Genomic DNA, 15,785 nt, shown 5'->3' on the forward strand with positions numbered 1-15,785 from the left:
TCTTTATAATTGTTTGTATTATAAATTTGTTTATCAAATTTTTCCTAATTTGAAGTAGCATCTCATTATAAGTGATTCTCAATAATACTTCTCTTCCGTGTTGTCCACAGTGGTGATGCTTCTCATCCCAGTAGTAATCCATGTCATAATCATTGTCCAGAAGGAAAACACCCAGTTGTTCATTCTCTTTATCATAGATGGAGCTGGAAGAACACAACCAACCTTGGAGCAATTCCATTTTTTTCCCACCCCTTTACGGCAAATGCCATTTTACCACTTTCCTCTCCCCTCAAGTCCTTGGATATTCCAATCATTCCTTCCAGAAAAACACATACCGAAAAAGTGGCTTTTCATGTTTAGAAGTTGGAGATAGAAAGGAATGAGCTAGCTAGTATTGTCTTCCTTGTCCTATTGGGTATAGAGCTCTTACTAACTCACTTTGCAGTCTCCAGGTTTCCTTCTGATTCATCTCCAGGGTCTACACCCTTAGTTACTGTTGTTATCTACTGGTTTTACAAGGACTATAAAGAACCACAGGGCAGAAAAAGTAGTTAGTGGACTCTGCCCACAGTTTCCTGGGCTAGTCTTCCCTTATTTTATGCCACCAAAACTAAGACTAAGCTTAACTACAGTTTCCTACTTTGGGTCAACTTTATCAAGATTTGTAGGGGATCACTAAAAATATATAATTACCTATTACGTTCCTGAATATAAAGAAGAGAATGACAATACTCTCTATTTCAGAGTAGAAGAAAGTATAAGGCATATAAAAAATGTGTGTGTGTATATATGCACACACACTCTGTATTTATATTTTAGCTCTGTTTTGTTTCTGTGTGACTTGTGATTCTGTACTTCCTCACATAGCTTTTCACTTTTTTCAAAACATTTTCCCTTAGAGATGATGTTCAGAGATACTTTCAGGTATCCCTGATGCAGGTAGCAGTTACCAGCATCGAGTGTATCCTGACTAATTAGAAAGTCAAAGTGCTTTAGGCTGGGCACAGTAGCCCACACCTATAATCCCAGCATTTTGAGAGGCAGAGGTGGGCAGATGGCTTTGAGCTCAGGAACTTGAGACCAGCCTGGGCAACATAGTGAGACCACGCCCCCCACCATCTCCACAAAAAAATGTAAAAAGTAGCTGGGTGTGGTGGCACACACCTGTAGTCTCAGCTACTCGAGAGGCTGAGGTGAGGGGATGGCTTGAGTCCTGGAAAGTGGAGGTTGCAGTGAGCCAAGATCATGCCACAGCACTCCAGTGTGGGTGCTCAAAAAAATGATAATAATAAAACAACAAAAAAAAATCTGGTAATGTCATTGATGAGGCTTTTGTTATTTTTTAATACTTGACTATATGACAAAGCCAGCTAAGATTTTTAAGTGTTATTTTCATTCCCCCATAAGAGATAAAACCTTCTTGGTCACAGCAAGAACCCAGATGACTATTTCACCTCTCTCTTTGCAGGAATTTCACCTCAAACACACACATACAAAAATCTACTTCAAACAAACCGCTATCATTAACTTAAAAAAAAATCCATAAACTCAGCAGAAGAGGGCCTTTCTGCACGCCACGACAGAGAAAAATACACCACTATTATTCAAGAGACCTGGGGAGAAAGATTTAAAATTTTTTCCCCTTGAAAATAATAAGAAAAGCAAATAGCAGTCTTTTAGATTCTGTGAATAAGGCAATATAGCTGAAACTTATTATACAAGATCTTCATAAAATCCTTGTGCTACTTTAAATTTCATTTTAGAGCTTTGTTAAATCTGATTGCAGAAATAATTAAAACACATGTGTTATGAGATGAAACAATAAATTTTCCTCTGCTACCTGATATGAACTTCTCATCCACAGAAATTAGTTGTTATTTCCCCAGGATCTAAAACAAGATTGCACAGGTGTTTGTGTAAAGGGCGCAGGGTAGACACCAACCAGCGTCATTTGGTGCAGCTGGAACTCATGAGAGCAGGATCAGCCCAGCCAGGTCCCTGCCCTCCCAGCCTCCTGTTGAAAGGTGTGCTTGGGCCAAATGGATAAATGTGCCATGGGGATGCCAGCAGGGAAACTCCACCCCTTGATATTCTTCCATTCAATGAGGTATGTATAAAGGTAGTCTTGCGTGGGGGAATAAACATGTTAGATAACACACCAAACAGTTTCAATCTTAGGTGGCTACTGTGTAGGGAAATTCTCTCAGATATCACCACATCCGGAACTTGGAGACTTTGGGAGCCCTCCGTCCCGTGGGACATTGAGTCTGAGAGCTGGCTCATTTTCAGGCAACTGAGAGGCCCCAGGTCCAGGGTCAGATGGTACTGCTTGTCTCCACAACTTCCAGCAGTATAGAGTTGGGGATATACACACAACATACACAAGTATATAGTTGTGTGTTTGTAACATTTGAATTTAGACAAATTTCCTTATACATGCCTTTTCAAACATGTCTCATAACATATGTAACCTAAAATATATGGGTGAAAACTGTTCACATGATTTTTTTTTTCAGATCCCACCTTGAAACTGCCATTATTGGTCCCCTCAAAAATTCAAGAGAGCTCATCAGAAGTGTTAGCAATGACAGCCTTGCTTACAGGCAAATTATTAAGAGAAAAAACTCATTGACATCCACTAGGTACTTCACATTGTGTTGTTGTCCTAAACTTAAGCACACTGGTCTTCCTCCTGTTTTCCTTTCATTTTTAGTAGTTTTGCCATCACCCTAGCTAAAAAGATAAAGTCATCTTTGCTGTGACCTTCCCCAGTACCTCCTGCTGCCTCTGTCCACACCCTCATTGCTCCCACCTGGGCTAATGCAACAGGCCCTGGGTGGTCTCCCTGATGCCCATCTGGCCTCCATAGTCTCCGGCATTGTCTTTCACTCATTTCACAAATGCTCGTTGATTTCTTGCTCTGAGTCAAAAGATGGGTGACTTACTGAAGTCACAAGGATGAACAAGACCCCCCTGCCAACCTCACTGTCAAGGATCTCGAAATCTAAAACACAAATTCCATTTTGTCACTCACCTGCCTAAAATTCTCCAGGGAACCACCGTGGCCTATAGGATGAAATCAGAATGTATTAAAATTCTCCAGGGCACCACCGTGGCCTATAGGATGAAATCAGAATGTATTAGCACAGTACAAACTGTTGTTGCCCATACTCATGGGATCTGGCCCCAATCGGCTCTGTCTCATCTCCCACCATTCTGCCCCATGTGCCCAGGTTGCAGCCACCCCAGCTACCTATAGCCTGTTCACCCTTCCAAGACTCAAGCAAACCACGCCCTCTACCTGGAACGCCCTCCCTCTAGCAAACTTCTAGGCAGCAGCACCCTGAGCAGGCGCACAGAGTCTACCATGGATGAATCAGAATGCCAAGTCAGCGATTTTCCATAAACCCCACAAACGTGTGTACAGCACCTACCAGGCCAGGCACCGAGGGCCCTTACATGATTTATCATTATTCCTCACAAGGAACAGGAAGCTACTCTTAGTATCTCATTTTACAGATGAGGAAACTGATACAAAGAAGGTCACATAATTTGCCCAAGGTCACCAATAGGAAGTGGCAGAGCCAGAATCTCAACCTGGTTCCAAAATCAGTGCTTCTAACTACTTTGGCCTACAATGAGAATTTTTGGAGGACAGAAAGTTCTATCCCTGAGGGTCAGGCTACATGGGAAGCCAAATAATGCCATGAGAGGTTACATGGTAAGCATGCAATTGGAAAAGGGTTACAGTAACTCAAGTGCTTGATGGGGTCAGGGTAGCCTAATACCTCCTTTTCCACAGAAACACGATGCCTGTTTCTAGACCCAGAGACACCATGGCTTTGGGCTGGGCACCTCACCTGAGCAGGGCATAGACTAGCATGTACGCCTGCCTCTCCTCCTCCTGGGGTCTGTGGGTCTTTAGTCCTTGCTCTAATTAACAAAATACCTTCATTCAGGCCTGAGAGTCAATCCAGCTCCTTAATGTGACTGGGTTCCTCTATGCTCTGATGAGTTATGCTGGTTTTACAGTTTATAGCTCAGACAGCGCTTATCTCTGCTATTTCTTGCAGATGTTTTCACTCTTGCCTCCTTGTTCTGCCTCCACAAGGTGGCTAATATGACCCATTTTGAGGATGACAAAATGGTGAGGAAGGTCACACAGCTGGTCCTCAAAGTGGGACTTGAACCTCAGCCTTCTGACTGTCAATACTGTTCTTTCCATCCTACTCCTTGTTAAAGAGAAGAAGCCTTTAAGATCTGCAGCTAACCCAACCCCACTAGCTCCACAGCCTTGAGACCAGCCTGTGCATCTGCTTCCTCCCCAGCTCACACTGGTCTCGGCAGCCATCCCAGGAGGCACCCTGGCTCCACACTTCCCTGGTGCCCCAACTTTATGCACCCAGCATGTCCAGTCACAGCAGCCATCCACTGCACGGGCCATACCTCAGTGTCTGTCCACACTACAGCACAGTGAGTAGTCCTGGCCTCCCTTGGCTCCACCCTGTGGCCCCTCTCCTTGCCATCCACGGACACTTTTCCTCTGCCATCTGTGCCACCATCTCCGCTCATCTTCTGCATTGCAGTTTTCTGCTCCCTTGGCCACAGCCCCAAAATTCTACCTGGTCTCCACTGCTTCATGTGGACTCCTAGGCGGGCTCACTCCCACCTATTTTTCTCTTTGTAGCCTTGGCATTGTCTCCACACTCTGCCTTTCCACGTATATGGTGCAGTAACTAAATGTTTTGCATTTTCCAACACCTCACTGACTTCAACTCTTCTGTCCCATCAGACCACTGGGGAAATTTTTCAGATCAGAAATATGTAGATTTATTGAGCCTAGACATCATGTTTTCATTGGCACCACACGCAAGGAATACAAAATCCAAAAGGCACCAACGAATATAGCACATATAGTGAAATTAAGTCACTTCCTAGCCCTCTTCCCCAGGCCCGCAAGCCCCGCTTCCCCTACTCAGGGGCAGCGACTGTAAGCAGTTTCTTATGCTTCCAGACGTAGTCCATGAACCTCTGACTTGGGTGGCATTGGGCAGTGTTTCAATTGGGCAATGAAACAACGCTGTGTTTTAGCAGCAGCACTGGCAACTTTCTAACCATTTGTGAATGTAATAGTGTGTATAGACTTTTTAAAATTCAGCTTCGATTCCACCACCCTAAATTAACTCACGTCATTTCTCTAAATTGCATCCCAATTTTTATCCACATACACACATTTTTCATTGTTTTAATCATACTATGGTTAAAAATTTACTTCTACTTCCATTGCTAATTTCATACACATATTTCATCTTCATTATTTTTAACAGCTATGTAATACTCATTTGGGGTAAAACTCAGTTCTTCCATTTTTATTCCAAGTTTTCACAATTGTAAATATCAGGATAACAATCTACAACTTTTTCTTCTTTGAATTATTGCTTTAGGACAAGTTCCCAGAGTGGTAGTATTGAATCTAAGGAATGTTTCATGTCACATTTAGCCAAATAACTCTCTTAGAAAGATGAGAGCAGTTTGTAATTCCTCCTACAGGTATAAAGACACATCTTACTTTTGTTCCATCAAATACAATAATTATACTTATCAACAAAAAATGCTTCCTCATAATGTTCTCTTTATGTATGTCTGTAATAAATAAATAACTCAGGTCAATGTCTTCTCTTTAGGTTTCTGTGTTTAATGCAGACTTCTGTTAGAAGCAGTCCTGAGAGCCTGTTAGAATAAGGTGAGTGAGTGACTGGTTGGATTTCTAGGATCTCAGAGAGCTTTTAGTTCTCTGTTGCGCCCCACCTGAAAGGCAGTTTGGCAAGGTCAAGTATGGTGGGGATGCATTCTCTCTCTCTCTCATCCTTGGTAACATCGTTTCATATCCACTGAGCTCTCTTTACGTTGCTAGAAAATCCAACCGTGTTTCCAATGTATATTCTTTTAAGAGTGATCTTCTCTTTTTGCGTGTCATCAAAGATGTATTTCCCTTATTATTTAAAATACGTATAAGACCCCTCCCACTTTGGAGAGCAGGACCTGGACTTGAACTTGGGCTCTTCACTTACTAGTTATATCCCTTGGGCAAATCACTCAGCTTCTTGGAGGTTAATCCCTATCTGTAAGACGGGAGATTAATAATATCTGTCTACCTCACATTGTTGTTGTAAAAGTCAAATGAAAAGATGTATAAGTGTGAGAACTGTTTCCTAAATGTTCATAACTGTTCTGTTAGACCATGTGACTCTTCTCTATTTCAAGTCTAATCTCTTATTGATTCTGGAATAAAGTATTCCTGCATCTTTAGTTATTGATTTAGGACCTTTTCTTTGTTTGGCTTACTCAGGAAGTCTAACTATTCAGAAATTGCAATATTCAGATCTATTCCCCAGATCTGCCCTCCTGAAGTGTTTCATTTCTTAATTTAGTTTCTTTAAATTCTGGATCTATTGCTCAGGTTTCTTTACTGATTTAAGTGCCATTTCTGCTTTGTGCAGTTTAAACATGATTTTCAATGTGTCTTTTGCAATAATCATTACCTTCATTCTTTTTTATTCTGACTTTCACTAGTGAGGATGTAATGTCCCCTTTATTTCTTTGAAAAGAGGCTCCAGCCATTTTCTGAATTCTGTGTATGGTTCCCTGTGGTTGTTTCTTTCTTTAGGATTAATTAAAATAAGGTTTTTTGTGTGGGCTCATTGAGTGTTTTTTGAAACTTTTTAAGGAAACCCACACGGATTTTTTTTTTTCAGTTTAGTGTGTTCTCCCTTAAGTTACTTCAGTGACTGGTCTTTGCTGTACTGCTGAAAATTATTTAGTAACATTTTAAAATTAATTTTAAGAGAATTTGCAATTAGGAGTTTGACTGGTTTTCTACTCACTCCAATATTTTCCTGGATAATTTTTCTACCATGTCAGGCCTTTCTATCTTCTGATTCAATGGAATCTGGAAAGAATCCAAAGACCAATGATGGGATTAGACCAAGAAAGCCAAGTACTTTCAATAGAAAACTGAAAAATGCCTTTTTGTGCTTTGTTGCTGCTGTTAAGGCTCAGGCTGAGTCTAAGAAAAGAGAAGAAAGATTGGAATGCTGAAATAAAATCTTACTAAAAACACTTTAATAACCTTACATATTAGCTGCATTCCTAAAGGCTCTGAACCTTCCAGGTATCTCGCAAGCAGCAAAGGCCACAGTCATTTCTTTAGCTATAAATGAAGGGATGCTAAATTATTTCCAAGGTCACTTTTCCATCTCTGAATTTCTACAAAATTAAATAATGTTTAAGCTGCGAGTTCAGGCATGAATTAATGTAACCAGAATTATTCCCACTTCTTGCTACCCTGCCCACAAAAGGCACACACACCCCCCCGACTTTGATTTCCCGATTTTTAAATTTTTCAAATCAATTGTTATTAAACACAAAATGAAGCTGTGAGAGAGAAAATGAGGGAACCGAATACAAAATTCCTCCCTTCTGGAATCAGGGCAGCCTCTGCACCCCCAGATCTGCTCCAACACATGAGGTACTTAAGAGGAGACCCCTCAAGGCAGCACCCTGCCACGGCATGGGTGAGCCACCAAATCTCAGCCGTTTGGACTGTGAGGGGAGGCCCTGAAGCCCTCTGGTGGACAAAGGTGGCATTACAGCCTTCTCTGTCTCCAAAAGGTCACAGCCCATCTGAGATGGAAGCCTTCCAGGGTTCTGATCTGCAAGCGTGACCTGAAATCCTAACCAAGGGCCAACCTGCCCAGGACAGGCTGGATCTTTGCCTCAGAAATGGTGCTTTTGTCATTTTGAGAAACATTATCCCTACAGATTTCAGATTGGAAACTCAAGAAGGCTATGGTGGATTTCAAATAGAGTAATGTTAAGTGGCCTACATTTTTACTAGTATTGTGGGCACTCCTACCAGAAGAAAAAAATTTTAATTCCATATAATTCAGAATGAAGTTAATCAGAATGAAGTTGTTCCCCACTCCTTTCTTGTGTCCTTCCAGCCCTCAGGGTGGTAGCAGCTTCTGCTGCCACTAATATGTGCTTGTTTAACCAGCCCGTTTGGCTTCTCAGCCCAGTCCATCGTGTAACCAATTTCCTGTTTTAAATTCCCTGTTTGAAATGCCTACAATGATTTTATTGTGCTTGGCAATAGGAATATGGCAGTGAGCAAAACAGACTTCATTCCAGATCTTATGGAGCTCATAGTCTAGCCCAGGAAAATAAATACTAAATAAGCACTCATTCATTTAATAATTATTTCAAAACGGAAGTACATGAGAATGCATAGCAGAGGAACTTAACCTGGAATAAGGATACATTTTGTGGTGACACTAGAAGCTAGAAACTCTAGGCCAGCAGGACGTTACACAGAGACAGCCCCACAGCTATGGTGGAAGCACAGTTCTGATGTTGCCTCTCCTCCTCCCTGGATCCAGCAGGGAAGAAAGGAAGGGTCCCTAGCCAAAGGGGGAAGTGAAGGACTTCAGGCAGGTTCAGTGCACAGTAGTGACAGAGAAGCGAGGATGGAGTTCTTCTGACAGCCTGCAGGCACCCAAGAAACCTTGGCTCTGCTAGATCTGGCCAGGAAAGAAACCAGAATCTTGAAGGAATGTGTCATCCCCCTGGCAACCTCCAAGCCACAGGAGTCAGGCAATGTCCAGAGCAAGCCTGACTCAAAAAAATGCTTTCCCAAAGATTTAACTTACCATATCACAATATTTCCCCAGCATCCTCCCAACCAGCATCATATGATAGGGAACGAGGATGGGAGAACCAGTCTGCTGCTGGGCTCTCTTGTCCCAACAGGTGTCTCCTCCTGTCTTGATGAGCTCAAAACATCCTTATCTTCTCTACCTGTCAATACTGATGAACACCAGATTACTCAACACCTTGACTCGCCATGCCAAATCATAACAACTCTAAATTTTTATCAGGTGGGATAGGCATACTTTATTCAGCTTTGCTATTTAGATCGGGGGTCCCCAATCCCTGGGCCACAGACCAGACAAGTCCATGACCTGTTAGGAACCAGACCACACAGCAGGAGGTGAGTGGTGGGCGAGCGAGGGAAGCTTCATCTGTATTTACAGCCACTCCCCATCACTCGCACTACCGCCTGAGCTCCACCTCCTATCAGATCAGCAGAGGCATTAGATTCTCATAGGTGCATGAACCCTATTGTGAACTGCATATGCAAAGGATCTAGGTTGCATGCTCCTTATGAGAATCTAATGCCTGATGATCTGTCACTGTCTCCCATCACCCCCAGATGGGGCCATCTAGTTGCAGGAAAACAAGCTCAGGGGTCCCACTGATTCTACAACATGGTGAGTTGTATAATTATTTCATTATATATTATAATATAATAATATAAACAAAGTACACGATAAATGTAATGAGCTTGAATCATCCCAAAACCATCCGCCCGCAAGCCCCACAGTCCATGGAAAAACTGTCTTCTATGAAACCAGTCCCTGGTGCCAAAAGATTGGGGACTGCTGATTTAGATCCCTGTTTACAAGATCTAAAGGTTTTTGAACAGAGAACTTCTACTCCCATACCACAGAGGGAAGCCACTACTCCCCATCCTGCCTTACAGAGTCCCCAGTAGGGAATGAGGGAGAGAGCAAAGTTTCAGAGTCTTCTCTCTCCAAGTTCACTGCCTACTGCCTATTCTAAGTTAATATTAGATGACCTAAGAATGCCTAAGCCATATAACTCAACATACTACCCCCTACAGGGCCTTGGTCTCTCCTTTGAACGCCAATTACATTTAGTGTACACTGTCAAACTCACGACTCAAGAAGTCTTTATGGGTCAGTTGTAGCAACTGAGGCAGGCCAAGAAAAGGAGGGAGCTCTGATGTTGCTTGAGACCCTTGGACGAGGACCCAGAGCAGCCCTTCTCAATCTGGGTTCCATGAGAAAATTAAACCCTAATGCCCAAAAGCATCTATTTTATGTAATGAATTAACTTATATTTCTCCTTCTAGAATGGAACTAGTTATGTCACATCCTAGGGAAACTGAGAAGACGGTCACTCAAATAATATTCTGTAGACCTTAATTCTTTCCTGGAAATCCTGTTGAGAAAGGCTGGCCTAATAGCAAAAGTAGGTTCCAGTAATACTTTTGTCACTCTCTTGAACCTGTCTAATTCAGAGGATCATACACAGATGATGACAGTCACACAAGCATCAGCACAACTAGGGAGAAATGTATATTGAAAAGACATGGATATAAAGACATAGCGAGAGAATATGGAAAAGCTACTAGGCAACCAGAAGAGCCCCAAGAAGGTCACACCCAGTCTCCTGATGGCCTTTTGTCTTCCTTCTGCGTGAATGAGATTCAGTAGATGCTTATCAATTTAACAAAAGATATCTGACCCCTCCAACTAACCAGATCCATTCCATTTTAAGAGAAGACAACCTAAGAAATTAAACCTATTTTTATCTAACAGGTTTGCAGGGTCCATTTTCTGGATATATCCACACAAAACCACCTTCTCCTCTCATCACCCTCACACTCTCCCCCACACCAGTCCACTGAGCCCTGTGGGAAGGAGTGAAGGGTGCAGAGGAACTATTTACCAACAGTGACTATGTTCCATGGGGTAAAGAACGAGTGGGACACTGGAGGGAAGATTCATATGATCTGCCTCGTGCTCCCAGAGTTCTGCCGACTGAGGCAAGGTTGAGCCACTCTGCAGGGAAGATGTAGTGGAAGGGTGGAAAAGAGGTGCTAATGAATCCCACTTAGTTTAGCACTTTTTTTGGCAGTTGTTTTCTAGGTGTTTCGTTGTTGTGTCCTATTTCCTCAGCTAGCTTGTAAATTCCTTGAGTGCAAAGATGAAGTTTATGCTGTAAATCTTTAATTTTCTACAGTGTTTAGCACAGGGCTTCTCCTGCAGACGCTTAATCAGCATATTGTTGATTAATTAGAATCTGCTCGTGAGGAAAACGGTGCATCCTTGCAACAATTACAGTTAAGGTTTATATGGAAGTACTGTATGGATATCATGTAGCTTAAAATATAAGGCCGGGCACGGTGGCTCACGCCTGTAATCCCAGCACTTTGGGAGGCTGAGACGGGCGGATCACAAGGTCAGGAGATCGAGACCATCCTGCCTAAGACAGTGAAACCCCGTCTCTACTAAAAATACAAAAATTAGCCGGGCGCAGTGGCAGGTGCCTGTAGTCCCAGCTACTCGGGAGGCTGAGGCAGGAGAATGGCGTGAACCTGGGAGGCAGAGCTTGCAGTGAGTGGAGATCATGCCACTGCACTCCAGCCTGCGCGACAGAGCAAGACTCCGTCTCAAAAAAAAGAAAAAAAAAATATTTAATACTTGTGCACTATGAGCCAAGGCTTTCCCACATATCCTGCCCTGCTATGCTTCATGGGAACCACCCACCTTGAAAACTGGACAGAAACTGAATCCTGAGCAGGAAGGGGGCCTCCTCACTGCAGGAATTTATCAGAGCTCCTCCTGGAAACAGCCCAAAAGTCTCTTTCTCATGTAACTCTTCAGGAACAGCAGGCAAACCAGAAACTGTAGATAAAACTGACCCCCCATCTCCCTTCCACCCCTGCTGCCCTCTCCAGTCAGAGGTTTGTCTCATGCTACCCTCATGTGAAAGCAACACTTTGCTGAACTCTAGAGTCCCAGCAACGCTCACCTCTTGCTACTTGCAGTGAGCAATTAGCTTGCATAGCCCATCCCCTGGGCCTTCAGCTCAGCTTCAGAACCACCTCTGGTGGGGTCCTAGTGCTCCTGAAGACTGTGAGATCTGACTGCCAGTTTCAGGCTGGGCTCACAGGGTCCTGACCCCTGGTGTGGCTCTCAGATCAGTCAGCCAGGAGCTTGGATATCAAGACTTTGGAGAGAATTTGATGCTGAAAACTGGCACCAAACTCCCTCCAAGGTCTTGATATCCAAGCTCCTGGCTGACTGGTTCAGAGACTTTAGGAATGCAGCTAAGTAACCTAAACACACATGAAATTGACTGAGTCTCAAAACCCAGTGGATTGGCCTAACGCCTGTAATCCCAGCACTTTGGGAGGCCAAGGCAGGTGGATCACTTGAGGTCAGGAGCTCGAGACCAGCCTGGCCAACATGGTGAAACCCCATCTCCACTAAAAACACAAAAATTAGCCAGGCATGGTGGTGCGCGCCTGCAATCCCAGCTACTTGGGAGGCTGAGGCAGAAGAATCTCTTGAACCCAGGAGGCAGAGGTTGCAATAAGCCGAGATTACACCAGTGCACTCCAGCCCAGGCGAAAGAGCCTGACGCTATCTCAAAAACAAAAACAAACAAACAAAAAACAGTGGATTCAGTTTCAGTGGGGAACATGCCCTTCCAGTGATGAGAAAAGGTGTTGTCCATCATCCATCCCTCCAACCTGGAGTCATAATTAGAAAGTAGCAGAGTGAACATGGAACCAGGAGAGAGAGTTGGCTGGTGCTGAAGGATCCTTCAACCAGACAGGATGACAAGTCCACAAATAGCCTTGGCTGACCCTCTGTTGCTTGTAATTCTTGGGCAGAATGTACAGAGAATGTAACATTCTGAGATAGGAGGAAATGCCCAGAATAGCCCAGGCTTTGTCTCTGTCATTCCTAGAATAGCCTGCAATGCTTGGCTCATCAATCCAAGTGGTCTCTGAGGTATAAAACCAGAGCAGAGACCGGGCACGGTGGCTCACGCCTGTAATCCCAGCACTTTGGGAGGCCGAGGCGGGCAGATCACGAGGTCAGGAGATGGAGACCATCCTGGCTAACATGGTGAAACCCCGTCTCTATTAAAAATACAAAAAAAGTCGGGCGTGGTGGCGGGCGCCTGTAGTCCCAGCTACTCGGGAGGCTGAGGCAGGAGAATGGCATGAACCCAGGAGGTGGAGGTTGCAGTGAGCTGAGATTGTGACACTGCACTCCAGCCTGGGTGACAGAGCGAGACTCCGTCTCAAAAAAAAAAACAAAAAACAGAGCAGAATGCTTTCAGGGTCCCTCAGTAGTGGTGCTATATCAGTCCGTTTTGTGTTGCTATAAAGGAATATCTAGGCAATTTATACAGAAATAAAGTTCATTTGTCTTACAGTTTTGCAGGCTCTACAAGAAGCCTAGCACCAGCATCTATCTCCTCAGCTTCTGGTGAGGTCCGCAGGAAGCTCCCATTCATGGTGAAGGCAAAGAGGGAGGCAGCATGTCACATGGCATGACAGGGAGCAAAAGAGAAAGGAGAAGGTGCCAGTTTCTTTAAAACGACCAGATCTCACGTGAACTAATAGCTGAGAGCTCACTCATTACCACTGAGAGGTCACCAAGCCATTCATGGGGGATCCATCCCTGTGACCCAAACACCTCCCTCCAGGCCCCTCCTCCACACTGGGGATCACATTTCAACATGAGATTTGGAGGGGACAAATATCCAAACTATATCCGATGTGAAGTAGAGCACATACAGATAAGACTGCATTCACCCTGGGCAGCTTCCCTGAGCCTTGGGGGACCAGCACATCATGGATCCTAGAGTTCCGTTGGCCCTTACTGCCTGCCTGGGAGTACCAAAGTTGCTTTGCCTGACATGTTGCACAAGTGCTCTGTCTCACCAAACTCATACACTGACAGCTGGGTTTGGGCAAAACCTCCTGCCAGATCTAGAAATCTGCCAGATCTAGGAACCTTGGTAGAAGTTGGCAAGGTGTTTAGAGTTCTCCTCTGGGATTCTTGATAGTTGCACAGAATTCCCCACCAGGGAGTAATACCCATGCACAGTATTCTGTTTAACAGAGACGCTGGTGGTGCTGATGCGCACCCACTGTCCACGCTGCAGCACACCTTCGGGGTGTCCAGAATATCCATGCCTACCAGAACATATGGATCTTCTTTGGGACAATATTTGACTCTAAAAATTCCACTTTTTTCAGAGACAGGGTCTCACCCTGTCACCCAGGCTGGAGTGCAGTGGCACAATCATAGCTCACTACAGCCTCCAACTCCTGGACTCAAGTCATCCTGCCTCCTCAGACCACTGAGTACCTGGCACTACAGGTGCACGCAACCATGATCAGCTAATTTTTTATTTCTAGTAGAGATAAGAGTCTCACTACATGGCCCAGGCTGGTCTCAAACTCCTAGCCTCAAGTGATCCTCCATCTCTGCTTCCCAAAGTGCTGTGATTTCAGGCATGAACCACTGTGCCCAACTCCCTATAAATTCTTAACTCACAGCCATCTTCACCCTACATTTGATGAGTTTAGACCTCCTTCCTTGTGTCTTAATAATTCCATCAGATTTTTGAACATATTTTTGCTCTTAAACATGTAGACAATGTCACGTCATGCACTGACAAATAAGGGTCATCAGCAGACATACGTGATGGCAGGGATCCCACGACTTCCCTGAGAAGATGAGTTTCCTGCCCTTTTCTTTGCACTGCCTTCCAGATTTCATCTCCACTGTATTTAGAAATGATGTCCTCAGCCCTCCACTCATGGCCTCCAGTGGATTCTGGCAGTCAGGACTGCCCCAGGATCCCAACAAATCTGACAAGGATTTGTGTGACGTCTTTGCTGGGTCTCATTGGTTGGTAGTGAGTATGTGGTGTGTTATCTTCCTTTCTTTTAACTACCTTGTCTTTGGGGGCAAATGCAAAGCAATTCTGTACATCTTGCCTCTCTCCATCTAAGCCAAGCTGAGGGTCAGAGTCCTGCCCTGTGGTATCCTGCCCTGTGGTCAGGCACAACTTCTGGCTCTGCTACAAGGCAAACCTGGTCTTCTCGTTTCTGCTAGTCTGCAAAAAATTAACAGTCAACTAACACAACCTTTACACCATATTTATCAGCTTTGGCAAAGGGAAGCCTGAACTTTGGAAACTGTTTAGTAGGGTTGGCTGCCCAAGAAGTCAAAGACCAGCCTAGCCAATAGTTTCAAAGTTGATTGTATTCTTTAGAGCCACAACTAACACTTCTTGTTGTTGTTGTTGTTGTTGTTGTTTTTGAGATAGAGCCTTGCTGTGTCGCCCAGGCTGGACTGTAGTGGCCTGATCTCAGCTCACTGCAACCTCTGCCTGCCAGGTCCAAGCTATTCTCCTGCCTCAGCCTCCTGAGTAGCTGGGACTACAGGCACATGCCACCAGACCCAGCTAATTTTTTTTGTATTTTTTTTTTTTTAGTAGAAATGGGGTTTTGCCATGTTGGTCAACCTAGTCTTAAACTCCTGACCTCAAGTGATCCACCCACCTCGGCCTCCCAAAGTCCTGGGATTACAGATGTGAGCCACAGTGTCCGGCCTACATTTTTATTTAATATATTTTAAGTCACTGTACTCAAATAAGCAATCAGATTTGGAATCTGATCTGCAGTTCTTATTTGGGAGCATCAAGCAGAATTTCCAGCTCAGTGAACTATACACAAACAGGCAGCTTAATGTAGTATAGAACAGTGGCTTTCAAACTGGCTCCACACTAAGAAATACAAGTTAAATGATAACGCAATGTGTGCACATGCGCGCACACACACACACACACACACACACTCCTACATCACTACAACAGAAGCTTCTTAAAGCAGTGCTGCCCTAGAGGAAGATATAAATGAAAGTGATTTATTAGGAACTATTCCCAAAGAAAAGAGATATGTGAGAAAGTAAGAGTAGAAAGGGGCCAAGTAAGGGTACAACATCAAGCCAAGTCCCATGGAAGGCAATTTTGATTCATTCCTGCAGAAGGCTTGGGGAACATCATAGGTCACATCGCAGCCATCCCAGTGAGAGGGCAAAAGAGCT

The sequence above is a fragment of the Theropithecus gelada genome, chromosome 7b (assembly GCF_003255815.1).
Source record: "Theropithecus gelada isolate Dixy chromosome 7b, Tgel_1.0, whole genome shotgun sequence".
Taxonomy (NCBI): Eukaryota; Metazoa; Chordata; class Mammalia; order Primates; family Cercopithecidae; genus Theropithecus; species Theropithecus gelada.